At 45.9% G+C, this 13566-nt stretch overlaps 1 long non-coding RNA gene across 2 annotated transcripts; it reads right to left on the bottom strand.

The window, feature by feature from the left end:
• Positions 1 to 397: 397 nt before the first annotated feature.
• Positions 398 to 11937, bottom strand: LOC129391500 (uncharacterized). 2 transcript variants are annotated; one of them, XR_008615691.1, is made up of 3 exons: positions 11827 to 11937; positions 7793 to 7937; positions 398 to 7039 (listed from the first exon to the last, which is right to left on the bottom strand). It is a non-coding gene; the product is annotated as an uncharacterized lncRNA (long non-coding RNA). The 2 variants fall into 2 exon arrangements; XR_008615692.1 differs by having other exon boundaries at positions 7793 to 7959; positions 11827 to 11906.
• Between the last annotated feature and the right edge of the window lie 1629 nt (positions 11938 to 13566).

Genomic DNA, 13566 nt, shown 5'->3' with positions numbered 1-13566 from the left:
CCCGAACCGGGGCACGAACCCGTGTCCCCTGCATCGGCAGGCGGACTCTCAACCACTGCGCCACCAGGGAAGCCCAGTGATTCAGTTTTATATATATATGTGTGTGTATATATATGACTATATATATAAAAATATTCTTTTTCAGAATATATACTTTTTCAGATTCTTTTCCCTTACGGGTTATTATACAATATTGAGTATAGTCCCTATGCTGTACAGTAGGTCCTTGTTGGTTATCTGTTTTATATATAGTAGTGTGTATCTGTTAATCTCAAACTCCTAATATAACCTAATTTATCCCTCCCTTCCTTTACCCTTTGGTAACCATAAGTTTGTTTTCTCTGTCTGTGGGTCTGTTTCTGTTTTATAAATAAGTTCATTTGTATCTTTTAAAAAAATTCCTGAATTTTAAATTTTGCTTAATTTTAATTAATTTTAATGTAAATAGCCACATGTGGCTAGTGGACACTGCATTAGACAGTGCAGGTAGTAGAAGAGAGCTGTTAAGCAAAATCACCAAAAAAATCAATGGAAAACTGCAGTTGTAATAAGTACTGGCATGTAGGAGTACACAGTTGCATAAAGGCGTAGTGGGGGGATCTGACCTAGCCTGGTGGTGCTGGTGGTCAGCGAAGGCTTTCCTGACATAGTCATGATTGAGCAAAATCTGAAGCTACTCAAAAGAGTGTAGGCAGCATGAAGGGCACACATGCAGATGAGCAAGCTGCATGTGCAAATGGTCTGTGGTAGAAAAGAACATGGCCTATGGGAAGATCTCTGAGAGTCCAAGAGCAAACACCATTCTTCCCTCTTCCTTGAAATCTCGAAAGCACTTAGCACTACGTTCTGCACATGGTAGGCCCTGAATTAAACTTCGGGTTTGGATGTGTGATGCCAACGCCTCAGTTCCTATGAAACCTCACCCATTTCTTCCTCAGAAATGCTCCAGCTGGGACTTCCCTGGTGGCGCAGTGGTTAAGAGCCCACCTGCCAATGCAAGGGGCACGGGTTCGATCCCTGGTCCGGGAAGACCCCATATGCTATGGAGCAGCTGGACCCATGCGCTACAACTACTGAGCCTGCGCTCCAGAGCCCGCGAGCCACAACTACTGAGCCCGCATGCCACAACTACTGAAGGCCATGCGCCTAGAGCCCATGCTCCACAACAAAGAGAAGCCACCGCAATGAGAAGCCCGCACACCACAATGAAGAGTAGCCCCCGAGTAGCCCCCGCTCGCCACAACTAGAGAAAGCCTGTGTGCAGCAACGAAGGCCCAATGCAGCCATAAATGAATGAATGAATGAATGAATGAATAAATAAATAAATATTTTTTTTAAAAAAGAAAAGAAATACTCCAGCGGGAGAGCCAGGAAACAGGGCTCCCATTCCATCTCTGCTCTGGAGATTCCAGTCAGTAAGGGCCCTTGTCTTTTTGTCTCAAGGAACCTTCTTTACCATATATATGGCTGGTAACCTCCTATCTTTCAGTATTGTAGGAAATACTCTTGTTGTAGTTTGGAAGAGATGTGGCTGTAGGTATAGGGACTGAAATCCCAGTAGAATCTGTGTATTGTGTCATTTGTTCTTTCATTCAACAAACACTTGTGAGTACCTACTAAAAGCAGATACTCTGCTAGGTGTCGAGGATGCAGTAAAGTACAAAAGAGATAATGCCCCTGACCTCACGGAGCTTATATTGTGGTGGGGACCCCCAGGTACCCCAGGCTGTAGCAGCCAGGACTACCAGCTCTTCATGGAACCTGCAATGTTTGAGGCAATGTGTCATGTGTCCTGGGTCACTGCACAACTCAAACACAATCCCCAAACCCAGTCATCCTACCCTGCGGTCCCAAATGCCTCAGCCATGGGGTTGGGCCCTGAGATTGCCAAGCACTTTGGCTGTGGACTACTGGCAACTTCATGTAATTTGTTATATATTCTCCCCAGGAACTCTGCCCTGCATCCAGGTGGGGATTGTGTGAAATCCTCAGACTCATCATCTTTTAAGAAGAAGAAACAAATAACTCCTTGTTTACACCCCAGCTTTCGGTCCCCACACCAATTCCTTATTCACACCCTTGGCTCATGAAAGAGCTTAAACAAAGTTTAGTTCCCCAAGGCTGGGGGAAGGGTGGAAAGTCTAATTTTTTTTAACCTACTTGAGGTCTTGTCCAAACGAGTTGTCACCAAAAAATGAAAGCCAGATGTTTTTTTAGTGAGAAATAAATATGTGGCCAAGCTGCAGATTGAACCTGAGGTCTCCCTGGATGGTTTCCACGTGTGTCGGTAGCTGGACTCCCAGGTATCAGCGGCTCACATTCTTTCTCTTGTCTCAGCCGAGGTGCAGCACGCACAGATGGCTAATGAGCAATTAACATCCGAGCTGCACACCCCGCCATGGAGATACCCATCGCCTCATAAGTCAGATTCAGACCAGAGCTGTGAGCTGCCGGGGGGGCTGCTGAGTTCAGGGTGAAAGGCAGAGACCCATGTCTGGAAAAGACAAATTCAGACTCAAAGTACTCCTTCCTCCAGCTTCTCCACGAGGGATCTGCTTTTGTTGGGAGCCCTTAAATCCTCACGGGGAACATACTTCAGATAACCATCGAGGAATTACAGATGAAATCAGGGCCAGCCGCGGAGCAAAGAGTGGCCCTTTGGGGTTTAACATTACAGCGTGTTCTTCCCCAAGTCTGATTCAATGGTGAGCTTTTCAGCCGAAGAAAATGTTTTCGGTAATTGGCCGAATCTCCGTAGGAAGACCACTGAGCTTGCTACTGCTTCTATCAGAGCATTGCTCATCACTTGGATTTTTCTCACACTTTTCAAGTTCTAGATACAATCCGTTGTGCATTGGCCTTTGAAACATGTCATGCTGGTATTAGAACTTCCTTGGAGGGCAGAAAAAAGGTGAGAGAGGGAAAAAGTGATAGAATGGAGCTCAAAGGGTCAGTGGGGCCCAGAGCAGAGATGAACCCTTAGGAAATAGGGAAGCAGCATCAGACTGTAGATGGTGAGCGAGGGAATTAGAGGGTCGGGCAGGCAGGTGATCAGAATTAGGGATGTCCAACCCCAGGCTGGGTGCATGGCACATGGGCAGAGCCAGCCAAAGAGATACCTGGATTCAGGTGAACCACAAACACTCAGGCCAACCAAGGGGCTAGATTACAGGCACCGAGCGAGGGTCTCTAGGGAAAGAGGGGTCTGCCAAAGGCAAGACAGGGCCCCATCTTTGAGGAACCTCTCTGAGGTTTCCTCCTATGTAAATTGAAGGTAATAGTTCGTAGTTTATAGGGTTATTTTGAGGATAAAATAGATTAATCATTATAAAGTGTTTAAATGACTGGCACTCAATACATTTGGTTATTATTTCCAGGCAAGTGTTTAGACATGAGGGAACCAGAAAAGACAGTCCTAAAACATGAGTATAAACATGAGTATATTACTGGAAAGAAGTTTTTCAAACTAGGTTAGCTTGTCCTTTGAAATGTACTATTTATTCATTCACTTTCTTTTTTTTTTCCTTAGTTATTTTTTAAACTTTTTTTAACATCTTTATTGGAGTATAATTGCTTTACAATGGTGTATTAGTTTCTGCTTTACAACAAAGTGAATCAGTTATACATATGTTCCCATATCTCTTCCTTCTTGCGTCTCTCTCCCTCCCACCCTCCCTATCCCACCCCTCTAGGTGGTCACAAAGCACCGAGCTCACTTTCATTCAACCGTTCCTTCTTCAGTCAAGAAATATTTGAGCCCTCTGATGTGTAAGGCACCGTTCTAGGCCCAGGGATACAGTGACAACGTAGAGTAGAGGTTGGCAAACTGTGGCCCCATGGGCCAAATCTGGCTCAATGCCTGTTTTTGTAAATAAAGCTTTATTGGAGCACAGTCATGCCCATTCATTTGTGTATTGTTTATGGCTGCTTTCATGCTATAGCAGTAGAATTGAGTAGCTGTGACAGGCAGCATAGAGTCTGCAAAGCCCAAAGTAATTATCATCTGGCTCTTTATAGAAAACATTTGCTGAGCCTGATCTAGAGAGACCTTTCAGCGGGTCCTCAACTCTCTTGAAAGAGGCAAGTCAATAGGAAATTGCAATATAATAAAATAATTTCAGGGGATCATGTATGTAGAAAAGAGGGTCAGACAGGCTTCTTAGAAGAGATGCCCTCTCAGCTGAGACCTGAAGGCTGAATAGGAGTTAATGAAGTAGAGGAGAAGGGAAAATTGTTCCGGATAGAGGGAACAACATTAGCAAAGGCTCAGAGGTAAGAGAGAGCAGGGTATGTTCAGGAGCCGAACGAAATTCATCATGACTGGAGGGACAAAGGACAAGTGACATAGAGCTTCACAGGTAGGAGGAAGTTTTGATGATTTTCTTAGGGCAGTAGAGAGCTATTAAAGAATTGTCAGCAGGGAAAGAACATAATTAGCCTTGTATTATAGGGAGATCAGTCCACCTGGAATATGGAGGCTGGATTTAAGAGCTGAGTGGAGGGTGAGGATCAAGACTGGGGTCGAGAAAGGCCAGTGGGGAGCCCATTTCAGTAATTCACGGGAGAGCTTGGTAGCCTGAACTATGGTGTAGCAGTGGAGTTAGGAGAAGAGAGCAGTTTGCAGACGTATTTAAGAGGCAGTGCTAGCAGCACAATAGCGATTGATTGCACATGGCGAGTGTCAAGTGAAAAGGAGGAAAGCATGGAAGAGGGTCACTCCCTGAGAAGGGGACCACATGGGCAAGAGCAAGTTTGGGTTGGAGGGAGATGACAGTGTCCGTGTTGGACATGCCTGTGGGACGCCCACGGGGGGATAAGTTTCACAATTCAGTTCCTACTCTTCCCTTCTTTGGCCCAAGATTGATTTTATAGCAGACCCTATTCACCCCCATCTGTACGCACCTGATGGTCAGTGCACCCCAGGGGTGTCCAGCCACACCCCTGTGCCTCCCTCTCCTTCCCCAAGTGACACGCTTCTACTGCCCTGGTGCCAGGAAATTAACACTCGCCAGCAGGAATCCTCAACTACTAACCGAATCGGCCTGTGAACACCCAACTCCCTCGCTTTCCTCCCGGGATGATTCTGAGGGTGTGTTTTGCACTGTCCCCCACAGCTGCCCCGCAGGACTGAGCTCCAGATGTCCCCCCCCACCCCATGTAGCCTCCTAAATAAACCTCACATAGTGGAACCCTTATTTCAAAGTCTGCTTCCGGGGCAAGCCAACTAAGACAACAATGAGACGTTTATTTACCAAACATTATTGGACGCCTGTTGTATACCAGGCATTGAGATGAGCCAGAGGCCCTCAGGCCCTGGGTCTCGCCCTCTCTCTTCCTCCTCCTCCTCACCATGGAAACCTTCAGCCCGTTTCACCTCCATTCTAGCCTACACATCAATTCCAGAGTCACCGTCAGGACACAGTTCTCATCACAGCCCTTTCCAGCTTAAAAACCCACAAAGGCTTTTCTCACGACCAAAAAGCAAGCTTCACGCTCCCTAAATGGCCCTTGCGGAGCCCTTGACCAAGCCAGAGCAGTGCTCCCAGCAGACTTGGCTGCGATTCCTCCTCTTCCCTGTGTATACTGGGACCCAGCCTTCCCAGAGCACTGGGATGGGCATACGCCGGGGTGAAGAGCATGGGCTTTGGAGCCAGAAGCCTGGCTCTGCTAGCCAGTGTCAATACCAGTGTGACCTTGGGCGGGTTATTTCACCACCCTGTGCCTTAGTTACCACATCTGTGAATGGCATAGCAGTGCCTACTCTACAGAGCCACTGTGAGGATTAGATGAGATAATGCATATAAAGCACGTAGAACAGTGGCTGGGCACGCCATCAAGGCTAGAATTATCGGCAGTTTTGGAGAGCACACAGCAGCTGCCTGTGTCGTGCCCTGCTTGGATGATATCCCCCGTTTGGTCCATTTAAGAAACCCCTTCAAGACCCCACTCAAGTATTAACTTCTCAGTGCAGTTTTCCCTTACCAGCAACTCACGCCCAACCTAAGAAATAATTGCCCTCCATTTTTCAGTTCCATGGTATTTTACATCTATTTTTTGTACTAACACTGTATTATGGTTAACTGAGCGTGTGTGTGTGTGTGTGTGTGTGTGTGTGTGTGTGTGTGTGTGTGTGTGTGTTGAGTCTTTTCAGAGCAGCCCATGCCATTCATTCCACAGCTTTAAGACAAGAGCCGAAGATGTTAGCCACTTGGATATCTGAAGGAAGTGTTTTCTAGGAAGAGGAAAGCAAGAAAAGGCTCAAGGGAGGGTGTACCCTGGTGTGGCCCAGGAGCAGCAGGGAGGCCATGTGGCTGGAGCACAGTGAGCACGTGGGAGAGTGGAAGGAGGTCGAGACTGAGGGTTAAAGCGGGGGGAGGTGGACAGAGCATGTGTGGATGGTGGCCCATGACAAGGACATTCACTTTCGCTCTGAGTGATATGGGAGCCATTGGAGGGTTTGAGCAAAGGAATGCCTTGATTAATGAGGGTTTTGGAAGGATCGCTCTAGCTGCTAGTGGAGAATAGGGTGTCGGGGAGCCGGGGTAGAACCAGAAGACCGGTTGGGAGACTACTGCAAATCTGAATGCACTTCCTCCTCCTCTGTATTTGTCAGTTTTCCCTTCTGTCCTAACAGCCCTAGCATCTCAGTGGCTTGCCAAAAATAAACATTTATTTTCCTCACCGATGGGTCATGGTTTGGCCGGCTTTGGCTGATTGCAGCTGAGCTCAGCTGAGCTCAGCAGGGCTTCGATTCGGGCTGTAGATGGGGTTCAGGGTCTTTCCTGTGACTTCTCATTCTCCTTGACTTAGTGGCTCCCACAGGCATATTTTTCTCATGGCAGATGGAAGAAGAGATGAGGTCCAGCCAGGTCACAGAAGCACATTTAAAGCCTCTGCTCACATCACACCCACCAACCTTCTGTTGGCCAAATCAATGTACATGGCCAAGCCCGACATTAGGGGGGCAAGGAAGTATACACTGCCCACTTGAATGGGAGATCCTGCGAAGACACATGGCCCAAGCCTGGGATGGATGATTCTATAGTGCAGCAGGAGAGAAGAAATTAGAAGCAATAAACCAATTTACCATATCCTCTCTATTGCAATTACCCTCATCCAGTGTCTCCAAGTGTTGCCTGTCATCTTTCTATTTCTTTTATCCATTCCTAACTCTGGTCCACTTCAACTCACGTACTGCCTCACACAATGGTCTCCTTCATAGAATCTCCCCCCATCAACTCTTGTTTCTCCCCGACAACGCATCCTGCATGCCTCCACCTGAGTTTTCCTCCTACAATGTTTCTTTCTTCACACTGATCCTGCTTGAGAAACTTCAGTGACCAGCCGTTTAGCAACACAGGTTTCCTCAAGTGCCAGTCATTTGTGTACCCTCTTCATGGTTTTGGTCAATCTGTAGAACACCTGTATTTTTTTTTTTTAAGATTTTTTTTTTTTAATGTGGACCATTTAAAAAGTCTTTATTGAATTTGTTACAATATTGCTTCTGTTTTATGTTTTGGTTTTTTGGCGGCAAGGCATGTGGGATGTTAGCTCCCCAACCAGGGATCAAACCTGCACTCCCTGCATTGGAAGGTGAAGTCTTAACCACCAGACTACCAGGGACGTCTCCACCTGTATTATTATTATTTAATATTTTCTTTCATTTAACTTTAAGTCAACTTACTATTTTTTTCTTAGCCTCATCTTAAATCATAGTGACCACGAGAAAACTACATTTTTCTAAAAACATAAAAATACATTGTGATTAAAAGACACCTGCTTGTGCATTTACCGTCTGAAGTCACTAGAGGTATGACGATCGCTTTCAGGGACCCACTTGCCTCCTACACAGCTTCATCCCACGTGTCTAACCTTCACTCTCATCTTTGCATATTTCTGTTGCTGGGGTCATCATGGTCTCTTCCTTGTCTGTGCACCTGTCACGGAAGAGTGTTAGCCCTTAGCCTTGGTCAGACTGCCCTCGGAGCCTGGAAGACCCTAGCTCTTTCTCTCTGCCTGTCTATCCTTCAAGATTCGTGCCTCTTCCACGAACCCCCTTCCCCGCTAGTTAGCTGACTCTCACTTCCTGCTTCGCTTACAGTCTAGGCCCATCACCCAGAGTCCCACCTCAGGCTTTTCTCATCGTTTCACGTATACTGATCTCACCCGCTTGGCTCACAAGTGCCCCAAGCCTCGCATGGCTTGTGCCTGCCCAGTCTCTTTCCATCCAGCCCTCAGGGATTCTTCATCCTGCACTCTGCATATTGAAACAGGTGCTGCTTCCGTGGTGCGCCATCGCAGTCTTTGACTGTTTCCTCTCGGCCCTTTCTCTGTCTTTCATCCCCTGGTTCATTCTTCCTTCTCTTTCGAGATGCTAATCAAATATTGCCTCCTCTGTGAAGCCACAAAGTCTCCTCCCACAACTTGCTGTATGTCCTTCTCTCTCAGCGTATGTCACATGTGCCCGTGGTCACCAGTGTACTTATCTCCCTTCCCCACTAGACTGACTGTAAGCTCCTTAAGGAGTGGATCTGTGTCCCAGAGCATGACATAGAATAGGCACTTAGTAAACATTGAATTTCTCAATCAATTTAAATTTGAATTAAAGTGACTTGAACTTTGCTCTTTCAACGGGACTAGGCATTCTTTGAAGGCAGAGATCTTGCCTTCTCTCTTTTTCCTCCCTCATGTTGCTTGCCCCAGGTAGGCAAACAGTAGGTGCTTATTAAGTTTGCAGCAAGATGAGTTTCGTAGGAAACACAGGAGGTGGCTAATGGTTGACAATGAAAGTTGGTGCCAATTAAGATAGCTTAGCAATTCTAAGCTCTTTTAGGCCTAAGCTGATTTTGAACACCAAATGCATCATGATTTTGATAACTGAAGGCAAATGGGGCCGTGTTGGAGCCCTTTGCCTTTGCTCGTGATTGAAAGGAAAGATGCAATTCATGTTAGGTACCTAGTCCTGTCTATTCTATATCAGCTCTGCATCTGGAGATGGTGTTAAATTCTTTTCAGGATGGAACTGGTACTGTGTGTGTGTGCGTGTGTGTGCGTGTGTGTGTGTGTGTGTGTGTGTGTGTGTGTGTGTGTGTAAAACAGAAAAAGAGAGATAGCAGTCCAGATGCCAACACACCTGGAATCTATTTGTGAGGATCACTGGTTCAGTCCACAGCTTGGACCATTCATTTATTTCTCACTAAGTGAACATCTGGGATTCAGTTTGAGACACCAACGAGTTTGGATGGGATCTCAAAGCCGTGGTTGGGTTGAGGGACTGCTCGCCCGAGGTGGGAGTGAGAGAGGTGAGCAGGGGCTCTTAAACTATTCTGCAGACTTCAGTTCAAATGCAATAGCCAGAGCGTTGAGAAACCCTTCCCAGGCTGGAAAAGCATTAAAAAAAAAAGCGGGGATGGGGTGGGGGGAGGATAACCAAAGGAGAGATTCAGTCAGATCAAAGCAATAATGCGATCTGAAAAGTGCCCCCTTTCTCCTTTTACCCTGTTCCCTCTCCACCCCATAGTGCTAAAAATGTCCAGGTATCTTCCTTTTCTAGGGAAAAAAAAAGAAGAAAAAAAAAAATTGGACCTTGACCAGAAAGGAAATGCTATGAGAAAGTAAAATTCTAATTAGTTATAGATGAGAATTGGTCACAGATAATTACTTGACATTCCTTGGCTCATGCCTGGGAGGGCTTAAAAGATCTTTTTTTTGTTGCTAGATATGTAGACATATATCTAGATAACTAGATAAACACAGAGAGAAGCTCACCGTCATTAACAGATCTTGCAGAGCGCAAGTGTTTAGAACAGAAATGAAAGGGAAATTTGTCATTCACAAGCCAGGAATGTTTGAATCGTTCGCTGTCAGGCCTCTTTTTTCTGTTCTTTCTTTCCTTTTTTTTTTTTTTTTTTTTTAACTTCGAACTTTCTCAAAACAAACGTTCAATGTGTTCAAACAGGATCAGTTTAAACAGTACCCTTACAGAAAATTTGTGCTGAGTTGCACCTGCCCTTGGTGACATCTACCGACCAGAGTGTTTCTCCTTCGATTTGCATCTGTCATGGAGACCCAGATGAAGGGCCTAGAATAATCCAGAGAGAACATGGAAAATCTGTGGTGAGCTGTGCTCATGCCATCCTATTTAGAACCAGCTTTGCTGCATTGTTTTGAGGATTTTTAGGGTGGAGGGGAACTCCCCTAGCTACCTAAAGTATTTTTCTCTTAATTCCTAGTAGAAATGACTCACTCAACATTAACTCAAGGCTGCTCAAGGCATGCTTAATGTCTTGGAGGAGCATGTTTTTAGAGAACAACACTAACTTCTAAGGAATTCTCAATCCTCCTTCCCTACCCAACACAGATCTCCCATATTTATTCCCAGGCAGCACAGACAAGAGAGAGTTAGCCTTTGGGGGCCTTCTGCCTTTTTTTTTTTTTTTTTTTTTTTTAGCACCTTTGTTTTACTAATATAGAAACCTCACCCTGATGCCCCACCTGGCGTAGGGACCCTTACCCTTACTCTGGCTTCACTTGGTTCTGAAACTGCCCCTGCTTGCCCCTCACCCCACTGTACAATTCAGATGGCGTAGGCCTCGGCCTCCTTATTCTCAGGACCCTCTTTCAAGCACTGTGGCAAAAGTGTTTAATTTATGCTATTGTGATTGCAACCCTCCTGTTACCTGGTTGCAACACTCTGGAAGGTCTCTAACAGGCTAGTCAGGTTTTAATAACCAGAAGTGAAGTAGCCAGTACAGGGGTGTTGCATAGCAACTTTTTTTTTTTTTTTTTAAACATCTTTACTGGAGTGTAATTGCTTTACAATGGTGTGTCAGTTTCTGCTGTACAACAAAGTGAATCAGCTATATGTGTACATATATCCCCATATCCCCTCCCTCTTGCGGCTCCCTATCCCACACCCCTAAGTCATCACAAAGCATCAAGCTGATCTCCCTGTGCTATGCAACAGCTTCCCACTAGCTATCCATTTTACATTTAGTTGTGTATACATGCCAATGCTACTCTCTCGCTTCATCCCAGCTTGATCTCCCTGTGCTGTGCGGCTGCTTCCCACTAGCTATCTCTTTTACGTTTGGTAGTGTATATATGTCCACGCCCCTCTCTCACTTTGTCACAGTTTACCATAGCAACTTTATAGTACTTTAAGTTTTCCACCAATTTGACCATCTTCATCTCCTTTGCTCCTCAGTAATTCCGTGAAGTAGGTATCACTCACTCATTCATTCATACATTCAGCCAACCAACTAAACAAGTAGCAAATATTTATTGAGCACCTCTTAGTTGCTAGAAACTATTCTAAGCTCTGAGTTGCAGTGAAAAAAAGAGACAAAGACCCTCTTCTCGGGATACTTCATCTTAGAATGGATATTCTACTCGAGATCATTATTCCCATTTTCACATGAAGAAACCAAGAAAAAGAGAGAGGTTAAACCCTAAAGGACACACAGCTTATTTAGGGCTGGATTTAGAATCTAAGTATCCTAACCAGCTTCCAGAATAAGAATAGAATAAGGATCTTAGGACTCATCTCATCCAACCAACTGATTCTGTTGATACAGAAAACCAAGCTGCAGAGAGGGGCTGTGGTTCACACAGTCACACAGCTTTAGGGGGCAGAGCTAGGACCATAGCCCAGCTTCCCAAGTCCCAGCCCTGGGGCCCTGTCCATGAGTGCATGGACCCTGCAGTGGCCTAAGATTCGCTGGATCTACCATCTTGTCACTGTCACTCTGTCTTAGTCCATTCAGTCTGCTATAACAAAGCACCACAGACTGGGTAGCTTATTAGCGACAGAGATTTGTTTCTTACAGTTCTGGAGGCTGGAAGTCTGAGATCGTGGTCATGCTCTGGTTCTTCCGGGTTGCAGATTGCCAACATCTTGCTGTGTCCTCATGTGGTAGAAGGGGCAGGGGGTCTCTCTGGAGCCTCTTTTATAAATGCACTAATCCCATTCATGAAGCCTCTGCCCTCATATCCTAATCAGCTCTCCAAGGCCCCACCTCCTAATGCCGTCATCTTGGGGGTTAGGACCTCAGCATATGAAATTGGGCGAGAGGAGGACACCAACATTGAGACCATAATGACCTCCCTTACTTCCTTAACCAACAGATCTCATGACTCATTTTCCTAAGTACTATAAGCACATTCCCTCAACTGCCTTGCCCAGTCTTGCCTTCCACAGACTCGTAGTACCAGACCTGCCATACACTGTCCCCTAACCTCCGCCTTCCCTGTTCTTGCCACAGATGACCTGTCTTTGGCCCTGTCAAAGGCCACTGCCATCCCTTGTGCACTGGAATCTCCTCTGTCACCTATTCAGGAGCCTCACTCTAAAAATTTTCCCCTCATCCCCTGCATCATTGATTTACCAGATCAGTCTCATTAGCACAGGAGCATGTTGCAATTTGCCCCATCCTAAAAAATAAAAACAAAACCTTTCTTGACCCCATTTCCCCTGCTAACTATCAACCCATTTTTCTGTTCCCCTTTATAGCGAAGTCCCTCCAAATTATTATTTTCCCTTGACTTTTGTCCTCCCACTCTTTTCTTGAACCTCTCCAGTTAACAGTTGATGCCTAACTCTGTACCAAGCTGTTCTTTCTAAGTCACCATGTTGCTCGGTTCAGTGTTGTCCTCATCTTTCTCTACCTCTTGGCTGCATTTGACCAACCAGTCCCTCCCTCCCCTTCTCCCTCCTTGGAACCCCATTTTCACTTGGCTTCCACAATTCCACCTTCTTTTGCTTCTCCTACCACACTCTACCATTTCCTCCTCCCTCTGGTCTCTAATGGATGGTGCAGCCCAGGACTCAGTCCTAAATCCTCTTCCCTTCTTTTCTTCATTTCTCATGGTGGCTGTGGTTCCTGTATTTAAATACGATCTACATCTCCATTTTGGTCTTATCCCTGAAGCCCATATTTGCATATCCAATCGTCTATTGGGTATCTCCACATGGATATTTATGGGCATATCAAATTTAACATGTCCAATCTGGCCCCTCGCCAAACGTGCTCCACCCACAGTCTTCCTCCAGCTCAGGTAACAACAGATCCACACTTTCAGATGCACACGCCAAAACCTCAGCATCATCCTTCATTCTCCTCTCTCAAGCTTTACCTCCAATCCATCAGCAAATCCTGTCTGCTCCACCTTCAAAATATTTTCATCTTCACACCTCTGCAGCTACCACCTTGGTAGCAGGGTAAAGAGAGCTCCCAGAGAAGGGGGGAGCATGTGCAGAAACCCTGAGGCAGGACTGGAGTATCTCTGAAGGGATAACGGCAGGATTCTTGAGTCTGGGGAGTCGCCTGCCCTATTGGCCCCGTTATGAAATAGGGTTGAAGCGATCACTCTGGGGATCTGAGTTTTGGCCACTGCCAAGCAGTCTGGCTGTCTGGAATGGATCTGGCCAGCTCTAAGGGATGTACATGATTCTGTTAATTGCATGTGCGTTATGTCTGCAGTGTACGTTGTGTGTGTTTCTGTGTGTGTGTGTTCATATGCATGCGTAAGTGTGCATTTTTTCCCACTCCAGACATCTTTTCCTGG

Source organism: Physeter macrocephalus, chromosome 2 (assembly GCF_002837175.3).
Source record: "Physeter macrocephalus isolate SW-GA chromosome 2, ASM283717v5, whole genome shotgun sequence".
Taxonomy (NCBI): domain Eukaryota; kingdom Metazoa; phylum Chordata; class Mammalia; order Artiodactyla; family Physeteridae; genus Physeter; species Physeter macrocephalus.
This window is presented reverse-complemented; position numbering and strand designations above follow the sequence as displayed.